We start from the raw sequence: 27681 nt of genomic DNA, 5'->3' as shown, positions 1-27681 counted from the left end.
ATCAAACTCTCCTAAGAGGTCTAAGGCAAGCCCAAGGATTTTCTCCTCTAGTAATTGTCCCCTCCTACCCCCAAGCAATAGCAGCCCATTTTTTGCTAGCTTTTAAAAAGCTCTTCGCTCTATGAATACCTCTCATAGCAGCCACTCTGAAGGCATCCCACCATATCTTTTTAAACTTAACCTGAACATATGGAATATGGAAAAAGTTTCTCTGAGACAGGATCTGACGTTTTGCCTTTCGCTCTTTCCAGCCTCTCCAACATTCAATTACAGTCGGAAAAGTGTACAGACAGTAGTAAAATTTAATTACAAGATTATCATTCGTCACTTTGGATCTTGGACAGATAGACCCTGTCTATTCTAGTTCTCATGTGGTCCCCCGCAGATTTGATGATTGTTTCACGTGAAAGAGGTCTCTTCTGACACATCAATCAATTCTGCCACCTCCTTCATACAATGTCATGCATTTAACTCACTTCCTCTGATAATGCTTCCCAATCCGTTCCATATATTAGATTTGTTTCAACCATTTTAAAATCATCCATAATAACTGCTGCATCTCTAAAGGGGCAAGAGTTCCACAAGATAGTCCTGTCCCTGATAGAGTTAGAGGCAGGGACAGATTCTCATGTCTGAATTCAATTCCAATTCCATTTATCCCTAGAACAGGAATTATTCTACCAATGCACTTTTCCAACTTAATGACTATTCCCAGTGCTGCCCCCTCCCTTCATCATGGGCTGTTTAACAAACCACTTTCTGCCACTGTCTATTTGCTGAAGCTTCCATCTCAACTTGGCCCCTCCTACTTTGATTTGCAGGCCAGTAGCAAGACCTTGGTATGGTCCATGGACGGCAAACTTTGTCTCATCACATTAAAGGCTTTCCAGTTCCATGATTAGGCTTCCTATTACTGTTCAAATCCAAACTTTGACCTTTGAGAATTAAACAATGTAAAATCATCTTCCAGCCCAAGTAACAAAAACATGCCTTCTTTGACCTCAGAACATACTTCAAACCTTTTTTCTTCATTGTCCCATCTCGCATGACCAGGCCAGTGCAAGCATTTGTCAATCCACCATTTGTCTATGTGGGTGTCTTTCAAGATCCATTACTAGATGCAGCATAAATACCCAAGAGCATGATGTAAGGAGAACAATCCTTTGGATCGAGTTCAAACACATGCTTTGCTGCATGTTCTCCCAGCTTCACATCTACCAGAATTCTGCAGGCACCAAGCAAAGTAGTCCAAGATACTAGTGTTGGTTTAAATGGCATCTTTTTGATTAACGCCTCTGCTTCTTTCAACCTTCCTGCCCTGCCAAAGAGGTCTATCATACAATCGTAATGTTCCACGGTTGGTATGACACCATGGTCTGAATCCATAGACCCCCAATAATGACAGCCCTCCTCCACTAGGCCCGCATGGCTACATCCGTGAAAAATGTTTATAAAGGTTACCTCATCTGGAATGACTCCTTCCTGCTGCATCTGCTGAAACAGTAAGATGGCCTCACTCCCATTTCCATGCTGAGCATAAGCTGCAAGCATCGTATTCCAGCACATTAAGTCCCGCTCATGCAATTGGTCAAACAGTATCCGAGCACTCTCTGAGCAGCCACATTTTGAATACATGTTTAAAAGTGCATTGGAAACAATATTTGACTCAAGTCCAGTATATGTGATGCACATGTGTATCTGCTTACCTATGGCTAGGGCTAGAGCTGAGCCACAAGCACATGCTGAAAGACAACTGACAAAAGTGATCATGTTTGGACTGACTCCTTCACACTGCATTTTATCAAAAAGTTTAAGTGCCTGAAGACCATTACCATGCTGAGCACATGCTGCAATAATGGCATTCCAGGAAGCCGAATCTCTCTTGGACATCGTATCAAATAACCTCTGTGCATCTTCAAGGCTGCCACAGTTGCTGTACATATTAATAAGAGCAGTTGCCACAACAATATCAAATTCAACACCCTTGCATGTGAAAAAGGAATGCAGTTTCTTACCCTCATTCAGGGCAGATTTCGAAGAAAATGCAGAAAGAAGGCTAGCGAGGGTGACATCGTTTGGAATCACTCTTTCCATCTGCATTTGATTAAAAAGTTCAAGGGGGGCCTCCTTCCCACAACCATTCTGAACATATGCTGTGATCATAGCATTCCATGAGACCACATTACGCCCAAGCAGTCTGTCAAACACTCTCCGTGCATCATCCAGGCTGTTAAACTTACCATACATGTTGATCAGGGCATTGCAAACAACAACGTCCAAGTCAAATCCACTTTTCAACAAGTAATAGTGCACCACCTTGCCTTCAAGTACAGCTGCATGATTTGCACAAGCATGAAGGACATTAACAAAGCTGAATTTATCAGGGTTTATCTTGTCCCTTTGCATCCGGCCAAAAAGCTGAATTGCCTCTATGCCTTGCCCATGCTTGGTATATGCAGCAATCATGGCATTCCAAGATACAACATTCTTCTCAACTGTTGTGTCAAACACACTGCGTGCATCCTCTGCTCTGCCACATTTGCCATACATGTGAGCAAGGGCAGTCAATACAACAACATCTGAGTTAAAGCTGCATTGCGCAATGCGAACATGTATCTGCTTGCCTGCTCTTAAGGCTTCCTGACTGTCACAGGCAGAAAGAATGCTAACAAAGGTGATTTTGTTTGGGAGGATCCCTTGCTGCCGCATCTGCTCAAATTGTTGAAAAGCCTCGTTGACATGCCCTTGCTGGGCATAAACAGTTATCATTGCAGTCCATGAGACTACATATGGCTCAGGCATTTCATCAAAGATCCTCCTAGCCTTGTCCAGACTGCCACACCTGCCATACATATTAACAAGAGTGGTTGCCACTACGATATCTGACTCCAGACCCCTGTAGGCAATTTGAGTGTGAATCCACTTGCCGTTTCTTAGGGCTATCTGACTCGCACAAGCAGAAACCATGCTAACATACGTTACCTTGTTTGGGATCAGTCCTTCCTGCTGCATTTGGCAAAAGAGTTGAATTGCCTCCTTTCCATGATTATAATGGGCATATGCACCAATTAACGCATTCCACGAAACCACATTACGTTGAGGCATTCTATTGAACGTACTCTTCGCATCCTCCAGACTTTTGCATTTTCCATACATGCTAACAAGCGTGGTCCCCACGACCACATCTGACTCGAAATTATTGCCCTTGAGCTGAGCGTGCATGCGCTTGCCTTCGGAAAGGGCTTCCTGCTTGGAACAGGCAGAAGCAAGGTTGATAAAGGTGACTTTGTTTGGGAAAACGTTCTCTCTATGCATTTGTTGAAAAAGTTGGATAGCTCTCCTGCCCTGGTCATACTGAAGTTGTATTCCAATCATGAAATTCCACAAGGAAACATTCCGTTCAACTATACTAGAAAAGCACTTATGTGCATCCTCCACAGCACCACACTTACCATACATTCGTACAAGAAGATCGCACAAGAAAGTGTCTGTTCCAAGCCCACTTTGAGCAATATGGAAGTGCAAGCGCTTGCCCTCCAACAGAGCTTTTGCATTTCCACACCACTCCAATAGGGGGGCATACATAGTACAGTCCACCTGTAAGCTTGGCCTTTCGAGCCAATCCAGTTGTTCCTCCCATGATGGGTTCTTTTCAATCATTTTCGTATTGCATTTGATAAGGTGAACTGGCTTGGGTAGAACCCTTCGTAACAAATCAAATTCTTCATCTGACGCCAACGATTGGCGTCTGTCGGATGCCTCACATAGTCCATCCCTACCGGTACCAGTCTCGATAAGCAAGTCCTTGAACGCTTCTCTCCGAATGGGCCAATGCCCACCTCGAAGCATGTTGGGCGTTGTTGCTACAGATCCATAAGGGCGTGTAGGAGACTGCCTTTGGGCATCCCAAAGAGGATCCCGCTGAGGGAATCTACATGGCCTCATTTGGGAAACCGGGCATACATATCATTTCCAGCGATCATCAATAAAAATCAGACTGTCGATAACGTTGCTTAGAGTTCAGCACAGGTGGGTTATGGAGGACTGAAGGATTGAGGGGGCACTTCATTGCAAGCTGGACTGAATCAGCTTAGGGCTACACCAGACTTTCAGCTGACATTCCGTTAAAATTTCTTTTAATAACTAGTACTAGGGTAAGGAGTGTGGAGGGCCAACTTTTTCCATGGTAGAATAAGGGCCTTCATGAATTCAGAATTCAAATTCGAAGTTATCATAGTCATCACGTTGTAGTATGTCGAAAAAATGGAAATTAGTTGTTGAAAAGGAAGATGGCAACGCCACGATTAAAGTAAGCAATGCAGGGGGAGGGAAAGAATTTCAATTAAAGGATAACGAGTAGCATGACCCGTCGACGACGAGTTAGACATTCATTCTAGATGTTGGTAGATAGTCTCTAAATGTAGACTCCTACATTGTTGGACAATGTTTGGATAGGCTAGGATAAATAAGGGTGTAGCTATCTTGGTGTGATAAGGAGCAAGAAGGACTTATAAATCTTGTTTGCTCCCAATGAGTTTATTCAAAAAGTAAAACCTTGTACATAATGCAATCTCATTATAGGAAAGAAAATGGACTAAGTAATAGATTGCATAGCTCCATGCAAAACATTGGAGACAATAGAATTTGCTGCATTTTGACATGGTTGTTGAGCTTGCCATATAAATAGCTGGCGAATCCTTTTACCACACATAGACATGCATCAGCAATTAGCCAAAACTCGCTAAACTTTTGAATGCACAATGAGCGTCTTCCAACTCTAAGTCTCGTGTTCCTTCTATTATAATAAGTTGCCTTGTTGATGTACTCAAGAGCTATCTCATGAGTATCGTTGTGCCAGATGGGAGGTCTCATTTTAACGGGATAAGATGTTATGATTTGTCTACCTCTTCTTCAATATCTTCTTATTTGCCTACTTCTTCATCTTCTTTGTCTTCTTGCTCTCCTCTTGACCCCTCCGCTCCCCTCCCCTGCATCCCACTCTTGCCTTTTAATTTTGCAATTTCCCCTCCATCATGCTTGTTGCTTGCTGCTCCTCTATCGTCACAGAGGTGTCAACCGTGTGTGTAGCCATATTTCTACCTAGATTCAACACTTTTCACCGCATCTTGTGACCTTGCTTGTGTCATAAATGCATGCCACAACTCTTGATCTTTGAGTTTCTCCAACCTCTCTACATGTTGTGCTAGGCTACTGTGACAATCACCAGCCATTGAACAATGTCATTATTTGCAATCATGATGAGAAAATTTGGCATGTGGTCGATACCTACGGTTAATCGTTGTGACTCGATGCAAAGACAAACTATAATTGAGAGCAATTCTAGAGTCCTTCCAAAGTCACCTTCAAATCGGGTATCCCCTCCACACTTTCAAAGCTTCAGTTTTGACTACCTATTTTCAACTTTTGCAAGCCTTCACTTTGAGTTCAGGATATGCTGAAAGATAAAGAGGACTTAACAACATTTGTGAACTTGCAATATAAGAAGCCAGGCTTTTCTATGCTATTTTAACGTCCGCAGGAAAATCTTCATCTATCCCTGCCCTTCTCGAAAGAAGCACTTGCCATTTCCAGCTTCTCCTCATGCCATCTCTCTATGCAATTCAAGGTTACAAAAAGCATTGTGTCTCAAAGACTTTTTTCTGCACGCATTCATCAACGCCCACCTTTGGTCAATTGTCATAAAAAAAGTGAGCCATGAGAAGCCATAGATGGAGCGATGGTAAGTCAAAGGGCCAAGCAGAGCTTTTTTGGGAAGGGAGAATGTGAAGAGCAAAGAAGTGCAAGGGTAGGAGGCAGGGGAGGGCGAGAAGAGGCATAACTATGATGGAAGGGCGAGAAAGATGAGCACACGCACCATGATAAAGAAGGAGAGAGTGCACGTTAGACATGAATCCTCATTTGAGAAGGCAGGTGGTTATTGTCATGTGAAAGGAGAGGAGAGGAGCTATATGTAAAACACTTGTCACAACCCTTGATCGACACCTCCTTGCACGCCACGTGGCTTCTTCTCTTCGTGCCATTCTTAAACCTCTCCTTAAAGGAGTAGAGAGATAGAGTTAGGGGCATTAAAGAAGGAGCCAATTGAAGAAGGGGGGGAGCGACCACTTACGAAGGGTGCATTAAAGAGGAAGGGACATGGAGGAGAAGGAGGGACCATTTTATAATATTATATTTATCGTTAGGGATGCTATATTGGTAGAGCTAAAGTGTGTGAAATAAAAGATTATGGGTTCTAATCCCCTCTTAATATAATGTGCACCCCTCTTAAACATAAGCTTAAAAGATAACCTATGCATAAAATATATTAAACTGTGGACAAACATAGGTTAATTTGCCTCCATGGACCAAAACAAATAGGAATAAAGTTGAGTTGAGCGAAGGAGCTAATTTTTATTTTTAAACTTTCAAAAAATTTGTGGAACATAGAAAACTATGAGAGCCAAGTGGAGCTCCTTGCAAACGGTGAAGGATGTACAAAGTGAAGGAATAGTCTTAGATTGTAGTTTACGTGGCAGAGGAGATTTCTTAGCCTAGAGGTCAAATTTTAGTGGCCGGTGGCATGTAGTCACGTGGCAAGGTGCATAGCTTCCTTCTTTGCTCTCGTCCGTGTTCATAGATCACGTGTATATTTGCCTCTTCTCCCTCGCAGTTTCATTTTTTCTTCAAAAGCTCATTTTTTGGGAGTTTCTCAAGTTAACGCTTGTAGAGAGAGAGTGTTGAGCTCTAGAAAGAGAACAATCTATATAGTATAGATTGCAAAGGCATCATACAGAAGAATGGACATGAGTTTTAATAAATTAATAGTGTTGCATGATGCTTCATATTTAACTCCTTTGCCAGCAACGTGTAGACAAAGTGGTGGGTGAGTTTGGGTCAGTTCTTTGCATGTATCAAACCATATCATGCCATAGCCATTCATTTCATGGGGGAGGAATACATGACAACTCTAACCCACATCAATAGATGGTGATGTGTTGGTGGCAAACCAATTACAACACCCACTGTGCTAACTAGCCTTGAAGACTTTTACATCACAGCAAACCTGAGCAACATGGTTAGTTTGCACTTCAAAAACTACATCATGGATATAAGCATATAGTTTTGACATAGCCCATATTAGATCCAGATATTCCAATTGTATAGCTACATACCTAGTCTATGGGCCGTTAGCACAACAAGAATCACTCTCACAGAACTTGCAAATTAGTGAAAACGAAAACTATGCACAAAAATATGCATGATCTTTCAAAACTCACAAATGGAAAAGATAACAAGTGTGCTAGGTGCAATCTCCTCCCATAGGAGTGGTGCTCATCTTTCACTTCCTATGTATTTGATTGATAAGCTCATAGGGTGCCAAGGCATATTGCTATTCTTACCAACTCTCCTTACTAGCGGAAATAGTGCTTGTGTTAACCATATTAAAGCGCTTGGGACAAGCTGGCATTAGGAGGTGTTCCTAACAAGCTCCCAAATAGCGCTTGTGTTAGCCTCGCACCTCCTAGGCTTAGGTGATTTGGGGCTCAAACTCCCTGCATGCCCTCACACCACCTATTTGTGGTCATGCATGCGGCTCAAAACCTAGAGTGGCAAGGCTCAGCTTCCGCGAGGCACTCTACGGTAACCGTGTCTCGGGATATTTGGGGATCAAACACCTTGAGTTTGAGTTGTACTCCTTTAATGGCTATTTCCATTGGCATGGCTATTTTCGTGGATGTGGAGATGAAAAGTGCACATTGCTTGCACTCCTTGTACTTCTGTGGACGTGGGCCTGAAGTGTGCATCTCCTTGCTCTTGGTGGTGGTGGCTAGAACATACAACCTGTGCCTGGAATCCTTGAATCCTTGGACTTTGGATTGGACTTTGGGTATTTGGGGATCAAACTCCCTAAGTTTGAGCTATACTCCTTCCGTGTGCACATTGCTTTTGTAATTTTTGACCTTGGTGTATTTGGGGATCAAACTCCCTTGAGCTTGTCTGTTGAAGTAGATCATTCGGCCTAGTCACCTTTACTCACTGATTACCCTACATTCGGCAGCTGTACTAGGTGGATGTTAACATGCCCCCTTTCCTATTGCTGATCCGTCCTCGGGTCAGCCGCGCTGGAGGAGGTTGGTGGTGAGGGGGCTGAGTGTAGGATGGCGAAGCAGTCCAGCTATCATGATGTGAGGCGAGTGAAGTACGTGCGGTACTTTTAAAAATGTGTGGCATGCATATCCTCGTAAGTTTGGAGGTGATGCCTGTGGAGATTGCGGACGTGGAGGTAGAGACGAAGGTCCTGGAACTAAGTCAGACCAACGTCGGGGTTGAAGACAATCTAGTTGTTCAGATTGTGGATGCGATCATCGATGGGGTGGCTATGGGTGGGAAGATCACGGAGGAGTAAGAGTATGAGGTGGTTGAAATAGACGGCGGTGACGGCGGTAGGATTTGACACTGAGCTATATGTGTCGTTGAATGAGTGGAGGCAAAAGCAAAATCCCTCCTACGTCATTTCTTTGGAAAAGTTGTACTTGGGGAAATTGTACAACACATTTGGCTCCTGCTACTGGAGGTCTCGAAATGTGACCCAAGTCCATCGTTGTTTCATGGGCATGTAGAGTGGGTGGATGATCGATGGGCATGCTGTGGTAATAGCACCAAAATTTCTCCAGCTTTAAGAAGGGGAGCCACCAATTTGGCTGCTGCAGACCGGCATCGGCATTGGTCACGGGGACAAGGGCATCGAGGGTGTATCCTCCTCTCGTGTGCTTGGGATGCATGTGGTGCCAGTCTGCATGATGAATTGTGTGAGGGGCGCACCTCAAGAATTTTTAGAGGTGGAGGTCCCTCGAGCTATCACTTCCAATGGTGCATGAGCGCGCTATCTGGTAGCTCCTAAAAGGACTGTAAGTCCAGTCGCCAGTGGACATCTTCAAGGGGAGAAATTGGCGGGGATGGCAGAGCATCATCATTCTGCAACTGGCATGGGCTCTGGCTCCATTGTGCCTACAGGAGTTGCTACATCAGCTCTTTGTGGGGGTTAAAGGTCACTGTGCCTTTACCCCGATTATGTACAATACTCAAACACATATATAAATGAATGAAAAAGAAGATTAGGGTGGTTCTGCACCCACCAAAACTTATGTGGCTCTTTGTCTCTCTCTCTCCTTCTTCCGTTCTTGCTTCCATTGAGAGCACTCTCAACTGGTATCAGAGCCCAGGTGATCTAGCTGAGTGTGCGTGAATGCTTGAAGCTCAGCAGCTCTGTGGAAGGAAGGAGAAGCTTTGTGGGAAGCTTTGTGGGTGACTTTACTTGCATCCGAGTATGTAGAGACCTTGGAGGAACCTTTGGAAAAGTCTTTTTGGTTTTGCGAAGTGGTTTTGAGAGCCTGTTAAGTGTTTTCAAAGAAAAAGTCGTTTTTTGAGCTTTTCTCGGTTCCGTTCGATGACAGAGACTCCGTATTGACTTGTAGAGGCAACTATTGCTTGCTTTTGGTGTCCACTTCACTTCAAGAGCTTGGAAACACCTTCACTCTTGAATCTGGGATCATTTCATTGGATTTCTGACTCACTATGTCAGTTTCTGCGTTTTTTGCCTGGGTGTTGGAACTCAAGTTTGGAGCAACCATTTGCAGATCTATTAGTTCCACTGGACTCAAGAGGTCCTAAAACTTCTATGTTGCTCATCATTCACACTCCGGTGGAGTTTACAAATAGCTCTATTTCCAAAAACGTTTTTCAGTCCGTGTGTTGGACCCAGTGATTGAGACCACGGTTTCCAAAACCATCTGTCCCATTGCGTTCCGGATGCCCAAAAACCCCTACCTGTCAGTTCTTGCACAATTCGATGGAGGATTTTCAGAGTTATAGATCTCTGTGTATTCGATTTCGTCTCTCTCTTATGCATTTTTCATTCTAAGGTTTTGAAACCTTAGATTTATGCCACATGGCAGTGGATAAGTGTTGACTCCCATTTCTCACTCATCGGTTGGGATTTTGGAGTTCTGGCAAAAGAGAGATATTTGCAGATTTTCTTGCTGAGTCCGATTATGCAATGGTGCCCATGTTTTGAGGCATCTCAGGTTCTATTTTCAGTAGCGGTCATTACCGTGGGACTATGATTTCTTGAGCATACCTTATGTAGATCACTCTGGTTGCAGTGTTTGAGCAGTGTGTGCGCTCATTCGTGGTATGCATTGGGTTGCAGTGGATGATTTATAGGCCATTTGGATGCATTGCGGTCCTTATTGGATGTGCTGAGAGGCCCAAATTGCCTTGTGGGATGCTATTTTTATGGACGCTTTGCACATGGATGCTATTTTATGCTAAGGGACAGCTTTGACACATTGCAGGTGATGCACTGATAGTGCTATGCTCTCTTGGATGAGATATTATTGATGCATATGCCAGTGGACGGTGTTTATGCTTGAGTCATTTGGCACTTATTGGCATTTTCTTTTGGGCCAGATTTGCTCATATGGATGCATAGTATATGCACATGAGTCAGATGCATTTTTTGATGCTTTGAGCTTTGAGTTTTGGTGATATTTCACTCTATTGTGGCATACACATTTGGGTGCACCTGGTATTTGGTGTGATTCTCTCTTGCAGGCACTAGCATTTGGGATTTTGTTTCATTTGCATCATGGCATCCTCTTCCATGTCTGAAAAGGAGTTTTTTAGCATAAAAAAGTTTGATGGGACAAACTTTTCTTTGTGGAAAGAACAAATAAGGGATGTGTTTATTCAAAAGAAGCAGATTAAACCCTTGGCAGGGATTGAAGCTAAGCCTGCAAATATGTCTGAGGATGATTGGAATGAGTTGGATGCATTAGTAAAGTCTACTATTAGACTTCATCTTGCAGAGTCAGTTTATTTCACAGTAGTAAATGAGCAGACTACGGAAGATTTGTAGAAGAAACTGTGTGCCACTTATGAGAAGAAAACTACCTCTAATAAAGTTTACCTCATGAAGAGGTTGTTTGGAGCTGCAGATGAAGGAAGGGGTCTCCATTGCTTCTCACTTGAATGAATTCAATATTATTTTCAGCCAGCTTCAGGCTCAGAAGATGAATTTTGATGCGGAGACTAAGGCAATATTTCTCTTATGTTCATTGCCATCCTCATGGGATACCTTCCGTATAGTTGTCAGTAACTTTGCACTTGGTGGAGTACTGAAATTTGATGATGTTGTGGGTAGCTTGTTGGCCGAGGAGATTAGATGGAAGTCAATGGATGGCAACAAGCAGGATGCAGCCTTAAATGTGCAAAGGGGCAGATCACAGTTCGGGGGGAAGTCCCAAGAAAGAGGGAAGTCTCGTAGCAAATCCAGGGCATGGAACGTTGAGTGTTACCATTGTGGCAAGAAGGGCCATATGAAAAAGGATTGCTACAAGCTGAAAAGAGAGCAAAAGGATAAGAAAAAGAATGCAAATTGGGGTGCAAATCAAAAGGAAGAGAGTCCAAGGGAGGACAAAGGAAAAGTGAAGATCGAGGAGATCAATGTAGTCACACATGATAGTGACAATGATGTTCTCTTCATGTCTAGTTTATCTGCAGAGTTGCTTACCACTTTAGATGATGCATATTCCCAGGATTGGATTTTGGATTCTGGTTCTTCATTCCATGTTACTCCCCATAGGGAATGGTTCTCCACTTATGACAGTGGAAAGACAGGTTGTGTGTATCTTGGAAATGACTATGCATGTGACATAGTGGGAGTAGGTGACATAAAGTTTTCTTTTGCAAATGGGTCTGCATTTATTTTGAAACATGTGAGGCATGTGCCTAAGTTGACCAAGAGTCTTATTTCAGTGGGTCAGCTAGATGATGCTAGTTTTCACACCACTTTGGAAAATTCAGAAGGGCTCTATGCTTTTGGCCAGGGGTGCCAAGTGTGGGACTTTGTATCCCTTACATGTATCAAGGGTATTTGATCATGTTGTTGCAATAACCGAGCAGCCAAGCACTTCTTTGTGGCATTGCAGGTTGGGGCACATGAGCCAGAATGGAATGAAACTCTAATGCTGTTTGGGTTATGTACCACATTTGAGTTTCTCTGATTTTGAATTTTGTGAGCACTGTCTCTATGGGAAGCAGACTAAATCAGCCCATAAAAGAAGGGGAAAGAAAGAGTTTGAAAAGCTTGATTTGGTGCATTCAGACGTATGTGGTCCCATGCCTACACGGTCATTAGGCGGGGCTGAATACTATGTGACATTCATTGATGATGCAACTAGGAAAGTGTGGGCTTATGCTATAGCTCGGAAGAGTGATGTGTTCCAGGTATTTCAGAAATGGCTGGCCTTGGTTGAGAATCAGTCAGGTAGAGTGCTTAAATGCCTACGGACTGACAATGGTGGAGAGTATCTCTCTCATGACTTTCAGCATTTCTGTGATACACGTGGGATTAAGAGGGAGCTCCCATCCTCTCATACTCCAGAACAAAATCCAGTTGTAGAAAAGATGAACCATGCCATTCAAGAAAGGTTGCAATGCATGCTTTCCAATGCAAGTCTTTCTAGTGGTTTTTGGGCTGAGGCAATGAAGACTGCAGTGCATGTGATCAATAGATCACGTAGTAAGAGTTTGGATGGTGGTATTCATGAAGAGGCATGGAGTGGCAAGAAGCCCTCTTACTCTCACTTGCGTATATTTGGGTGTGAGGCATATGAACATGTGCCAAAAGAGCTTCGAAAGAAGCTAGATCCTAAGTCTAGGAAATGCATCTTTTTGGGTTATGGTGAAAGTGGAGAGATGGGCTATCGTCTCTGGGATCCAGAAGCGAAGAAGATCATACGCAGCCATGATGTGGTCTTCAATGAGAAGAAGATGCATAAGGCACCCATGAGGGATGTGGAAATGAGGAGAATCACTTTCCAGGATGTGAATCCACCTGCCTATGTTGATAGACAGCAAGTTGTCCATGCACCAAATGTGCAAGAAATGGTACCACCAAGTACTCCCACAGGTATACAATCAAGGGTAGATGATGGATCATCTATCGGTGGAAATGAGCCAAATGTGGCTGATATGCAGGTGGGACAGCAAGCTAAAATGCCCTTGAGAAGATATTCTAGAGTGTCTAGACCGCGCCTGATAAGTTTATTCCAGGGGTAGACTATGTGATGCTTACTGATTGCAGGGAGCCTTCTTGCTACAAAGAGGCTATGATGCACGAGGATCAATGCAAGTGGGAGTATGCTATGCAATCAGAGATGAGTTCACTTATGAAGAATAAGACTGGGGACTTGGTTTCCTTGCCACATGGAAAGAAAGCATTGCCATGTAAATGGGTCTACAAAATGAAGGTTACAGGTGATGATGTGCCTAGGTACAAGGCCCATTTGTTTGCTAAAGGGTTCAAGCAAGAGAAGGGCGTGGACTTTGATGAGATATTCTCTCTAGTTGTGAAGATGACCACACTTAGATGCATGCTTGGACTAGTGGCAGTAGAGGATATGGAGCTTATGCAGATGGATGTCAAGACAGCTTTCTTGCATGGGGATTTGCATGAAAAAATTTATATGAGCAGCTGGAAGGCTTTGAAGAAAAGGGCAAAGAGCATTTAGTTTGCAAGCTGAAGAAGAGTCTCTCTGGTCTTAAGCAAGCGCCTAGAGAATGGTATCAGAAGTTTGATGCTTTCATTCAGTCCCAGAGTTTTAGAAGGAGTGAAATTGTGTTGAGAGATATGGTGCCATGAGCACTTGTAGAGCAAAGGTATGAGCAAAGGGTAAGCTGCCACATGGCATGGAGGAGATATCCCACATGTGAGCAAGCAAAATGGATGTAAGTACCCTCACCTATAAAAGGGAGGTTCATTTGAAGGAATATCAATCAAGCACTTTGCACTATCTCAAGATTCTCTTTATGAGTCCAAGTTAATCTATCTTGGAACCTAATTGACTTGAGATACATGTCATGAGCACTCTCTTCATCATGCTTGCACTTAGGTTGCATCCTCCGTAGATTAGTGTTGTATTAGGATGTTGTCTTAGTGACTAGGAGAGTAGGATCCTCACTTTGTCATGGTATCAGAGCTTAGGTCTAGTCTCCTAGATTAGTTGTAGGCATATCTTAGGAGCTCATGTTTTTCTCTTAGGTTAGTTTTTTGTTCTAGATTGAGGGAGAGTTCCGTCCATCTGAGATTGAAAGGTTTCCGTTCATCTTATTCAATTCATTGTTTCTTTGAGAGACATTGTGTGTGTAAGAGAGAGAGTATCTTCTTCTTCATTTTGACTTGAGAGATGTGAGAATAAGATTTTTCAAAGTTTTGAGAGGTGTATTGTGAGGAGTATTGCTTCTCTGTCTTTCAAACTACAACTAAGGTGGCCTATCTACAGCGTCTAAGCTCCTATCTACAAAGGAGAAGTGTCTAGCAGCATGACAATGCAAGCAACAACAAGTACAAATCCACTCCAGCTGCCCTTGTCGATTGCATAGCACGGTGGCAGCCTTTCTTCAGCTTGACGTCACGGGAACGGAGCTTGGGAGCGACAGGAGGAGATGGCTACAAGCTTATCCCATAGTTGAGCTTCTCCAACTCTGCTGCGCCATCACTCCCTATAGTCTACGCTCTCCAGCAGCCAAAGCCGTGCCTCTCCAAAACGGCAGCCCGTTCACAATAGAAGTGCTAGAGCATTTTTAGCTCCTGGCTCTCCATAGCTTCAGACCTGCAGACAGCCTTCTCCTTCAATGCTCAGCCGACGGAATCAGCTCATCGATGCTCCTCTGCAATGACCCGACCGCGAGCTGCTACAACTCCGAACTCTACAGAGCTTAAGGCTCCCACCACCTTCGTCTAACTCCAACGGCTGTTGAAGGCCTTCTCCTGCAAGGCGCACCCGCATCTCTGTCACGAAGCATTTCCATCGTCGTCGCAAATTCGCCGCATCTCCGTCGACGCACTGAGATGAGAGAACAGATTGAATAAGTTTCTACAAAGTCTCCTAAGGTTTCATTGATTGACACGTGTCAAGATAGGACTTAACTGTGGTTACCTTAATGATCACCATGGTTAGGTTTAGTTGCGTGGACCATGGTTAAGTTAATCTAGACTTGGGTTAACTAACTTGGGTTAGAAGGTTGCCACATGGCACAGGGCCACCTAAGCACACAGCCCCTGCCAAGCACAGTCCTGCAAGCAGCATGTGAATAGCCCAGCCACATCATCAAAGGCCCCTCTTATTTACAAAACCTTCAAGAAGCCATAACTTGCAATCCAGGAAGAATTTGCCCACGCTCCAAAAAGGAAAAGTGATCGTCTTTTCAAGCTCTACGCACCTGTCAACTTAGATTTTCTGTATGCAATTAGACACTGCCAGATTTGAAAGTATCATCAAACTGGTAAGACCTTTGCAATGGCAATCCGCACTCCAACTGTTGAGAAGTTCACCGGGGATGGATTTCACACATGGTCTACACAAATGAGATATCTTCTGATGCACCAAAAGCTTTGGAAGATTGTAAAAGAAGATATACCCACTGCACAAAATGATGCTTGGAAGGAAAAAGATGAAGCAGCACTATCACTCATTGGATTGCACTTAGGTCCAAACATAATTCATCATATAGACTCTAAGGATCATGCCAAGGATGCATGGGATGAGTTGAACACAGTGTTTGGTGCAAAAGCCAAAAACCAAGAGATCCATCTTAAGATTGAATTCTATGGTATGCACATGGGCTTCAATGAATCCATGGCACAATTTGTCAACAAAATCAAAAGCATTATGACTCAACTAGAGGGCATAAATGCAAAAGTAGGAGAGAAAGATGCACTTGCAATTCTCCTTAAAAGCATGCCTGCAGAGTATAGTGCATTGACAACCACTTTGAAGAATTTGCCAGATCCAAAGTTTGAAGAATGTGTATCCTCTCTTCTCGAAAAAGAAAGAGAGTTGAAGGCATCGACATCAACATCGACATCAACACACCACAGCTATAATGAAGAACAAGCACTATTCAGTAAAACATCAGTGAAATGCTACCATTGCGGAAGGATGGGTCATTATCAAAGTGACTGCAGATTGAAGAACAAACCAAAGTGTCACCATTGCAAGAAGCTCGAACACAGGGAAGAAGATTGCAGATTGAAGAATCAACAAGTCAACTACGTGGAGTCATCATCAAGCCATGAGCCAAAAGGTGACATCAATGGAATGTATTGAAAAGCAAAAACCTTGCCAACCTTGCCTATGTTTTTGTAATCAAACCTGACCACCTGAGAGTAGCTATGAAAGCACCCAGGGGAGGTATTGACATGTAAAAACCACACTTGACCACCTTAAGTAGCAATGTATGCACTAAGGGGAGGTGATGGATTTGTAACTCACATCTGACCACCTTGCAGTAGCCAAAGGATTATGGCACCAAGGGGAGGTGTTGAGAGATATGGTGCCATGAGCACTTGTAGAGCAAAGGTATGAGCAAAGGGTAAGCTGCCACATGGCATGGAGGAGATATCCCACATGTGAGCAAGCAAAATGGATGTAAGTACCCTCACCTATAAAAGGGAGGTTCATTTGAAGGAATATCAATCAAGCACTTTGCACTATCTCAAGATTCTCTTTATGAGTCCAAGTTAATCTATCTTGGAACCTAATTGACTTGAGATACATGTCATGAGCACTCTCTTCATCATGCTTGCACTTAGGTTGCATCCTCCGTAGATTAGTGTTGTATTAGGATGTTGTCTTAGTGACTAGGAGAGTAGGATCCTCACTTTGTCAAATTGATCATTGCCTCTACACTAAAAGGGCTAAGGATAATAGCCTGATAATCTTGGCACTATATGTGGATGATATGCTATTGGCTAGAAAGAATACTTATGAGCTAGATGCATTAAAGGCCATGTTGCATGAGGCCTTTGATATGAAGGATTTGGGATTTGCAGGTCATATTCTTGGTATACGCATCACGCGTGATCGGAGTAGAAAACTCCTTTGGCTTTCACAAAAAGAGTATGTTACAAAAGTATTGCAGCGTTTCAATATGGAGGGGGAGAAGGCTTGAGTACTTCATTGCCTCCATATGTGAAACTGAGTCATACAGATAGTCCCAAATCAGATGAGGAGAGGGCCGTTATAGCCAAGGTTCCTTATGCATCAGCAGTTGGGAGTCTTATGTATGCTATGATAGCTACTAGATTAGACATTGCATTTGCAGTGGGAGTTGTTAGCCGGTATATGGCTAATCCAGGAAAGAGGCATTGGGAGGCAGTTAAGTGCATCATGAGGTACATGAAGGGTACCAAGGAGATGTGCATCTGTTTTGGTAGAGGAGACATGCGTGTACTTGGGTACACAGATTCAGACTATGCAGGGCATGTGGATAGTAGGAGATCCACTTTTGGTTATGTGTTCACCTTTGCAGGTGGTGCAGTCTCGTGGATGTCTTGCACACAGAAGTGCATTGCTTTGTCTACCACAGAGGCTGAGTATGTTACAGCCACAGAGGGTTGCAAGGAGGCTATATGGCTTGATCAGCTAGTGGGAGATTTGGGGATTCATATAGGTGTACCGACATTGCATAGTGATTCCATGAGTGCTATTCAGCTAGCACGGAATCCAGTCTTTCATGAAAAGACCAAACACATTGAGGTCAGGTACCATTTCATAAAGGAGGTACTTGAGGACAAGCGCATAGAGCTTGTCAAGGTTCATATAGATGATAACCCTGCAGATATGCTGACGAAGAGTCTACCTAGTTAGCGGTTTGAGTATTGTCGTGTGTTGATGGGCATTGGATAGTATGCTCACTGGTTGTTCTCCCTTAAAGGCACATTGTCCTTTGAGTGGGAGGTTGTGGGGGTTAAAGGTCTTTGTGCCTTTACCCCGATTATGTACAATACTCAAACACATATATAAATGAATGAAAAAGAAGATTAGGGTGGTTCTGCACTCACCAAAACTTGTGTGGCTCTTTGTCTCTCTCTCTCTCCTTCTTCCCTTCTTGCTTCCATTGAGAGCACTCTCACTCTTTGTACAAAATTTGCTGCTTTGAGCATCGTGTTGAAGGCTTCATCAGGAAGGTCAATCGGAGCATTGGAGGAGATGTACTAGGAGGGTCCGTGCTATGCGATGGTGGTGTTAGAGGCATTAGACGAGTACTCAAGTAGTGTTGTCCGAGGGAGGGAAGGGTGGGCAGCTTGTTGGGTGGGTAGGGCGGGATCTAGAGGAGGCGGTAGCAGAATTTCTGCAGGGGGCGATGGTATTAAAGTGGGTGATTGCATTATTTCCCTCTTCCTTAGTGACTTCCTCTGGGTAGGCTACATGAATTGTTTCAAAATTGCTCACCAAGGACTCAAGCGAGTCTTGGACAGCCTATAGCACCCTATTAAAGCGGATTGTTATTTTGAGGCGTTGGTAGGTTGTGGACTAGTAGGCCGCAAGGTGCCCTTGAGATTGGACGGCTAAGGCTCGGTCATAGGTCTACATCCAATTGATGTCTACATGCAAACTTTCGGGAATGCAGATCCATGGCGTGAGTTCCTCGGGCTTTGCAAGTTGCATCACTTCATCATCTATAGGATAGTTAAGGGACTCAGTGAGATGACACAGCACCAGGCCTAAAAATTAAGAAGGATGGGATGGGTGGATAGTGTTTGGGGAGCTCGGAGGGGCGAAAAAGAGATAGAGAAGTCGGCTGAAGATCTAGAGAGAAATATGACATGGCTAAGATGGGGTGGCAGTGGTTGGGATTATGGTCAGCGAAGAATAGTCTGGAGGACGTTAGGAGGAATTGGAGTAGTAAGGTCTAGGTGGAAGATGAGATTTTGTGTGCGGAGTGCATCAAAGTGCATTTGAAGGGTTTGGGCAATGGTGTGTGGTGCAAGTGTGTATGTGGCTAATTGTGCAGACAGCTCCGTGTACATCTGAAACTCCTGCTGCTCGTGGTCTTCCAATCTTGACTCCTTAGATTCGCCGGTGGCGCATTGGCTTTCAATTTCTTCTTGGAGGGAGACCGTTAGGTTCCTCTCTTGCGCCAGGAGATCCTATAAGGAGCGGATCTGTTGGTCTTGGGACTCCTGTGAGCAGGTGTACCACTACTCTGCCTGTGCTTGCTACTTCAGCGTTGTGCGCAGGGTTGACTCTGCCTTGTCCACCTGGTCCATAAGTGTCTAGTGGACCAGGGATTCACTGGTGGAGAGGTCATCCTTGAGCCTTGCAAGAGTGAGCTCGAGCTCTTCCACCTTGGCTAGGTATTCTTTGGCTCTATGTATTGCAGCCACGGGGGATTCACTAGTAGTAATAAGGAGACGTCACCCGCGTGCAATAAATATATGAAAATTCCCCTTATCTACCCCCTATTTATGGGACCTTACCTTATAAAATGTACCTTCCTTCCCTTATATAACCCCCATCCCTTACACTCACGTGGTACCATACGATAAACCCTAGTGGACCCGTCGAGATTGCGGCATGGCCTGTTGCCTGGGCTGTAACCATTGTCGATTGGCTTTCATGCACAGAGAGTTGGGCTTGGATGAGACTGGCAGAGAGTTGTGAGACTTGCTCTTGCCTCCTCTGTAAGATCGTGCGGGAAACCTGGGGCAGTTGTGCCATGGCTTCAAAAAGGTTTAGCTCCATCACATCCGCGCGTGACAACTGCTTTGCCATCATGTGGCTATAGCCACCCGTTTCCTTATATTGGGGCACGTTGCAAAATTGTATGGCCTCTGCTAGGCCTGCCCATGGAGTGGAAGAGGTGCCGATGGTGAAGGATGTTGTCTCCTGAGGGCAATTTAAACACTCTTGTATTCTCCTCTTGTAAGCATACCAAAAGCGGCTCATACATTTCACAAATCTTGGAAATTACCTTAAATCTACTCAACCATCTCATCTTGTGTATCTTTTCCATCCTCAAGCTTGGACAATCAAGATGATTAGCCAACTCTGCCAATCTAGATGACCTTTTAGAGCATTTCTTGAAAATTCCAGCAACTTCATTCAACACACAATCCACATGTTGTGCATCAAAATTTTGTTTAAAAGTGTCAGAAACACATAAGTGAGTTTGGTGTGCCACACAATGTATCGATGTCATGAAAGGACTCCTTCTCTTCAATAATGTAGCCAATCCATTTGTAGAACCAATCATTACAGATGCACCATCAGACCCAAAGCTGATCATTTTTCTCTCATCTATACCATATTCTCTAAAGAATTTTATAATTGTAGTTTCCAAGCCCCTAGCTGTCCTATCATGTATTTCAAGCAAACCTAAGAAAGAAACCCGAGGCTCATGATCGTAGATGTAAGTGGCATACACAATGAGATGCTCCATGACTGAAATGTCTGTAGACTCATCAACTAAGAGACCAAAAAATGGTGATTTGTTCAGCCTCTCTATTGTTGTGTGCAAGATAGACTCACTAATATAAGTGGCAAATGTTGCTGCTGCTTGAAGAAATAGGATTATGAAAGGGCCAGGCAAGAAAATCTTTGCTTCAAATGTCTGGGCAAAGACCATGCTGCTTGGAACTGTCCTAAAAATAAACCAGCAGGAGCTAAAGCCCCAAATAGACCTCCATAAAAACAAGTGCATGCGGTGCAAGTGTTATTGCTCAATGGTACTGAAAAGTACACTGAGGTAGAGGTCTATCATGAGGATAGCACCCATATGTGCTGTCTATCATCGGCAATGTGGCAACCCACCTTTGGTCCTCATGATTTGATGAGGATGCATGGAAAAATAAAGAGGCAAAGAGTAAGAGTGATGGTCGATGATAGTGCAACACATAATTTCTTAAACTGCTCATTAGTTAAGAAATTAAAATTGCCTGAGAGTCCCAGTGCCCATAAATATGTGGTCTCTTTGGTGAAGGGCAGTGATAAAAAAAGTTTGGGACACCATGATCTATGGTGTAGAGATGGATATTCAAGGCTATAAGGATGCCTTGGATTTCCAAATCATGCATCTTGACCGAACAGATGTAGTGCTTGGTCGAGAATGGCTGTATAGTCTTGGGCATAGCTTATAGAGGAGTTATCTTAATAACTCCATTATGTTTGAAAAAGAGGGTAGAGTCTTTCAGATTCAAGGAGAACATGATGTGCCTAACTCTCCTCTTATTTGTTCGATGGAATTGGAATGACTACTACACTAAGAACAATGCGAGGTATATCTTTGTGAACTTACTTTTATTGGTGATTTTATGTCTTCTGCATCGGAAAGAAGTAATGTTGTTTTTTATAATGTTAAAAAGTATAAATATTCTTTAAAAGATTTGATGTTTGAATTTAAAGATATTTTTTCGTCTGATTTACCTGATCGTTTACTTCCTGAGAGAGAAGTAGATCATAAAATAGATTTTAATTCTTGGATTTACCCCTGTTTGTAAACCCCCATATAGGCTTAGTCAAACGGAAGAACATGAGGTCGAAAGACAATTAACAAAATATCTTAAAAAGGGCCAAATCCAAACAAGTAGTTCACCTTGGTCCGCACCAGTTTTACTAGTAAAGAAAAAAGATGGTACCATGCATTTATGCATAGATTACCGAGCATTAAATAAATCACCATAAAAAATAAGTATCCTATGCCTCGCATTGATGAGCTCTTTGATCAATTGCAAGGGGCAAAATACTTTACTAAAATTGATTTAAGATCAGGATATCATCAAGCACGAATTAGGGAATAAGATGTCCCTAAGACATCATTTCGTACTAGGTATGGGCATTATCAATTTAGAGTAATGCCATTTGGATTAACAAATGCTCCAGCAACTTTCATGACACTTATGAATAGTGTCTTAAGGCCATATCTAGGGAAATTTGCTGTAGTATTTCTAGACGATATCCTTATTTATAGTAAAACCAGAAAAAAACATTTGGAACATTTGCAAAAAGTGTTCCAACTGCTTAGATATAATTCACTCTTTGAAAAAGAATCCAAATGTGAATTCTTTGCAAAAGAAGTGAAATACTTGGGACATATAATATCCCAAGAAGGGGTTTGTATGGACCCTGACAAAGTAAGGGCCATATTGGAATGGCCACATCCTACAAATCTAGAAGAATTACAGATATTCTTAGGTTTGTCAGGATTCTATAGGAGATTCATCCAAGATTATGCTAAGATTGCTGTTTCGATGACAGACCAGCTTAAGGGGAAGGGAAGCACCTTCATATGGGATGAACCTCAAAAGAGAAGTTTTGAAAGGGAATATAAGAAGAGGAGAAGAGAGGAAAAGAGAGAAGAGAAGAGAGGAAACGGGAGAAGAGAAGAGAAGAGAGGAAAAGAGAGAAGAGAAGAGAAGGGAAGAGAGGAAACAAGAGAAGAGATAGGAGGAAAGAGAGGAAATAAGAAAGGGGAGAGAAGAGGAAGGAAAAGAGAGGGAAAGAGAGGAAAAGAGAGAAGAAAAGAGAGGAAATAAAAGAAGAGAAGAGAAGAAAGGAGAGGAGCGGAGAGAGGGGGAAAGGAAAAGAAAAGAGGTAGAAAAAAGAGAATAGAGGAGTTAAGGAAAAGAGAGGATGGAAAAGAGAGGAAAAGAGAGAAGGAAAAGAGAGAGAAAAAGAGAGGGGAAAAGATTGGAAATAAGAGATGGGAGGAGGGGAAGAGAGGAAATAAGAGATGGAAGAAGAGAGGGGATGAGAGGAAATAAGAGAAAAGTTAGGAAAAGAGAGGAAAAGAGAAGAGAAGAGAAGAGAGGGGAAAAGGAAAAGAGGAGAGGGAGAAAAAAGAGAATAGAGAAAATAAGAGTGGAAAGAAGAAAAAAGAGAATAGAGGAAATAAGAGTGGGGAGAAGAGGGGAGAAGAGAGGATAAGAGTTCCTACGTCCATCACTGCTAACTAGCGCTTAAAGCACTAGCTAGTGCTGCTGCAGGCCAATGTAATCACAAAAAGAAAAATAGAAAAAGATAGGAAGCACGTTCTTACCTAGAAATGATGTGTCTTGGCACTGGATAATCCCGCTCAGAAGGGGAGGTGTTTCGTGTCCTAGCCCTATAAAAGAGAGAAAACATACCATTTTAAGAAAACTAATTAGTGAAAGGAGGAGTTTGGAGAAGCAACTTCCAAAGGGTATGGATCAAGGAGACAAAGAGAAGCCTACAAACTCCCTACAAACTATGGATAAAGCACAAAAACAATAGGTAGAGCTTCCATACTCTTCTCTTTCATGATTATTTTTTTTGTATTATTTCTTCCTTTAGAGAAAGAAAAGGAAAGGAAGAGGAGAGAAACTTTAGAGAAAGGAAGGGAAAGTGAAAGTAGAGGAAGGGAAACAAGAGGAGAGGTAGAAAGAAAGACAGAAACCAAAGAAACTTGAAATAGAAGGGGAAGAAAGGAATTCTTACCTTGAGATGGAGAGGGAGCTACAACAAGTCTTGTAGGTGCAACAGAACAATGTAGGAGAGGATGGAGAGGTGGGAGGGGAAGGGAGGAGGAAGGAGTGAGGAGGCAAGGGTTGTGGGCGATCACGCACTAAAAGCAAAAGCAAGAGAGGAGAAGGCATGAAAAAATGAATGGCATCATGGGATGAACATCACGTAATTTTTGGTTCTCAAAAAACATCGATACAGGTGTCAATATTACTATGGGTATATTAAATCAAAGCATTGACATAGACCTCAATAATATGGTCATCAGTATATACTGATGCCCATACTAATAAAATAGGGGTTTTTGGGGGTTTAGGGTTTAGGGTTTTTGGGGGGGCTGGGGAGTGGGGAGCGATTTTGGGGGTTGAGTGGGTGTTTCAAGGGATTTAGGCCCGAGGGTTTTTGGTGAAAGAGAGGGGATATGGGGGTTTGAGGAAATTTGGGGGATTTGGGTGTTTGACTTGACTTGGGGGGATGGTTATGGATGTGTGCAGGTGGAGAGGATGAGTAGTGATAGCTCATCAGATAGGGGGCCACCTCCCGAGAGTTTGGAGTGGCCTCATGAGAGATTTCCTTGTCCTTGCATGCATTGCAGGTGAGGGGTTCATCATCATCATATTATATTATACAAGATGAGGAGAGAAGCGAGGGAGCACGTGCACCACACTACAGTCTGATCAAGATGATCTTGAGGATGATCCTCTAGAGGAGGACAAGGGTATGGCGAACATGATGGATTCTTTTTTTGGAGGCACCACAAGAGATGGGGGTGAGATGTCTAAGCATGAGACCGCGATGTAAGATTTGGCATCAACACTGTTGTATGATGGTGTGAGGATGTCAAAACTATGAGCTTGCCTCTTGATCTTGAATTTGCAAGAAAAGTATGGATGGTTAAACACAAGTGTCTTAGCCTAGATGAGGTTTGGAGCCTTGATCTTAGTATCTCGTTCCTAATTGTTATAATTAGTTAGTATCTCATTTACAAGTTTCTTGGATATGAAAATTGTAATAGATTTCTCCTGAAGATGTTACTGATCCCAAATACCATGCCTAATTCCATAGATGAAGCAAAGAAGATGTTGACAATAAACACTTATTTCATTAATTTTGGACTTGTCAATGTACAAATTCATTTTTACATATACTTTTGGACTAGTTTTTGGATATAATTTAATAAAAAACTCACTTTTCAAAGCATAGATGAAAACATAAAAACAAGCAAATTTTTAGAGATTTTTAAAGGAGATGAATTCAAATTTATAAAATTTAATGTGACATAGATAAGTTACACCAAAAGATAAGATTCAATAGTTGTAAAATCTTGTAATATTTACAATGGTGTTAACAAACACCTTCAAAAGTTACAATATTAAGCAAACTCCCACAATATTTATAATGGTGTTAACAAACACCAAAAGTTACAACAAGCCTCTCACTAGAAGGCATTAATATTTGCCATTGATATCCTAGATTCAACCCATTCAAGAGCTGAGACCATCTCATCATGATTGATGTAGTTAAAAACTTATACATTAAGTGTGGGGAGAAATGGACCCTTGAGCATCGAGATGTTTGCAAGATGTGGAATATTGGGTCAGCCAAAGGGTTAGGGCAAGGGTGATGTGGCAGCTATGGAAGGACAAATGGCTGAATTTTGCTACAACAATACCAAGCACCTTTCCATTGGTAGGAGTCCTTTTGAAGCAATGTATGGATGCAAGGTTGGGGTGCTACCTTTAATGGCAGACATAGTTGTGAAAAATCAGCAAGCAAGGAGTAGGCTTGGAAAGAATGGATGCCCTTCTGCAATTGGCTAAGAAGAATATGCAAGATGCCCAAGCCAAGCAGAAGAAATATGTCGATGAACGCAGGAGGTATCTATCTTTTGAAGAAGGGGATTATGTGCATTTACACCTCCACAAGAACCGTTATGCCTCGCTAAAAGGTAACACCAATACGAAGCTTGCTCACAAGTATTACAGTCCCTACAAGATCACCCACAAAGTTGGAGAGGTACTATATGAGTTGGAGCTACCCAGTACCTCCAAGATTCACAATCTTTTCCATGTTTCCTTGCTAAAGCCACATGTAGGATAGCATGTCCAAGTTCTTCCTGAGATACCACCTATGGATGAGGAGGGTCACATCCTCTATGTCCCAAAGCGCATCATGGGTTTCAGAGGCCATGTGCTCAGAAACAAGATCTACATAGAGTATCTTATCAAATGGCAAGGTCTCCTTGAGGATGAAAATTCATGGTAGCCCTAGAAAGCATTGTCTAGGACTACCCTTATCTCCTTTTGGGATGATTAGTAGTTGCTATTTGCTGCACCGTTTGGATAGCTAGGATGTAAAATTTTGTTGGCAAAATTCATTGGGAAGGGATGGCTGTAAGGAAGGGGGAAAATGGGCTAATTTAGAGGCTCTTTAGGAGGATTTAAGGCGGGACATGTGGAGGGAACTATATAAGTCTTCATCCACCACTTATTGTAGCACTTTTGATGTGACATCTAATCCTATCTACTACCTCCTCCTTCCTCCTATGTGCTACCTACTCTCTCTCCCAATCTCTCTCTATCTCTCTCTTCCTCTCTCTTCCTCTCCCTCTACCCCTTCCTCTCCTTCTTCCCCTTCATCTCTCTTTGCCTTTCTCTCTCCCCTCTCCGGTTTTCCCCTTTTCCTGCCATCTCTGGTGCTTCACCAATTCAGCCCCTCCTTGGTATGTGCCTCGTAGGCCTAGTTATAGGTTAGTTGGTACAGTTAGTACAAGTACCATTTAGGACACTTAGTCTAGTTAGGGCACTTTGCCCTAGGGTTTGGTTATATTGGCTCTCTCTTGAGGCTCCACTCAGTTTTGCAACAATTCATTACAACACAGCCCATTTTTTGTCTTCTCTCCTTCATTTTTGAGCTTCCATTGCTTGCCCTAGCCTACATACGTGCCTCTCCCACCAGACAAAAGGACAATATATGCAACAACACCTTAGCGACATTTCTATCCTTGATCAATGCTGTGAACTCTAGACTTTCAATGAATCTTTCTAGGTCTGCATTGGGCAGACCATAAAAATGAGAAAAATTGTGAGCCATGCTTCTTGGGTTTTCTTGTTTCGGGCTCACACAAATCCCAATTCAAGACAATGTCCCAAACAGGATCGTCAAAATAGATGATAACAAAAAGAGAGGGGAATGACTGGAGTCAATTATAGCATGACTCTAGTATGATCAAGCTTCTTCACTCAAAATGGTCTGCTCTCATTCAATCTTCACATAGACAAGCCCATAAGCTTAAAAGACAACCTTCATCCTTTTCCAAACTTGGACAATTTTCACAATTACCAACTATAACTTTGAATTGTAAATTAGAAGAGACACAAACAGGATCAATAACACAGAGTGGCGCTCATGTAGAAGGAGCGTCTGCATAAGTATCCATAGCAGGTAAACAACGGAGCAATCTCTCACACAAATCAACTTGAATGCAATCACACCAACTCATAGACACTATGTCTCTTTGGAAAATAGCTCGAATCTAAAAAAATCTCAATTAGTCCATCCCTCCTAGCTGATGGTGCAACCCACCCAGAACCTATTACTGCTCAGTCCCTCTCAAAGAAATCGCACGCACAAGTAGATATCTGACGCATGACAAGCCTCCAAGGTAAGAACTTCGTTCAACTTGTGGTGATCAGCCCTCCACAGAAGCATCGACCTCACAATAGCCATGCACAAAGCTCACACATGGCCAGACTCTCGCAAAATACACGAGAAGCTGAAAGGCATTAATGCTCAGCGCGATGTGACATCATGGTTTGTTGGGAATTTGCATCAATGACGATTCACGCTCATGTAAATTTGCCATTTGGGCAAATGAAACAAAAGACAAGGAGCTCAAATTGAAGAAGGCCAATGCCTGCAAGGAAAAGAACCCTGAAGGGAGGAACCAACCCCATTTAAGAAAGGAGAAAGAAGGGCCGAGCCTACAACCAGGAAGTTCAAATCAAGGAAAGAGGAAGCGGCATGAAGGGAGGGGCCGGGCCGCTGCAAGAAGGAACCAGCCCCATTCTGGAAAGGAGCAAGGAGCATCAAGCCTACAATCAGGGAGCTCAACAAGGAGTCCTTGAGATGTAATCTGAAGGAAAGGAGTCTTTTAGATGCAATCTATGTAATCTATGTGTAATCTATTTAATTGTTTATCTTCTCCAGAGTTTACTTGGGCAATGTTTTCTCAACTATGTGACTAGATAGTGTCCTTTGATCCATGCTAGCATGGTGATAATAATGAGATGAAAGATTTTGATTTGACAAGTAATGTGAGACAAAAGATTTCAATTAGATCACTAATGTGAGA

The 27681-nt window shown here is 42.9% G+C and overlaps 1 pseudogene; it reads right to left on the bottom strand.

Annotated features, from left to right (window-relative positions):
• Window positions 1-281: 281 nt before the first annotated feature.
• LOC147889722 (pentatricopeptide repeat-containing protein At4g39530 pseudogene) lies at window positions 282-3226 on the bottom strand (annotated as a pseudogene).
• Window positions 3227-27681: the final 24455 nt, after the last annotated feature.

The sequence above is a fragment of the Dipteris shenzhenensis genome, chromosome 20 (assembly GCF_047967505.1).
Source record: "Dipteris shenzhenensis isolate YYH24624 ecotype China chromosome 20, Dip_SZ_1.0, whole genome shotgun sequence".
Classification (NCBI taxonomy): domain Eukaryota; kingdom Viridiplantae; phylum Streptophyta; class Polypodiopsida; order Gleicheniales; family Dipteridaceae; genus Dipteris; species Dipteris shenzhenensis.
Note: the sequence above shows the minus strand (reverse complement) of the source record. Positions and strands in the feature narration are given on the sequence as shown.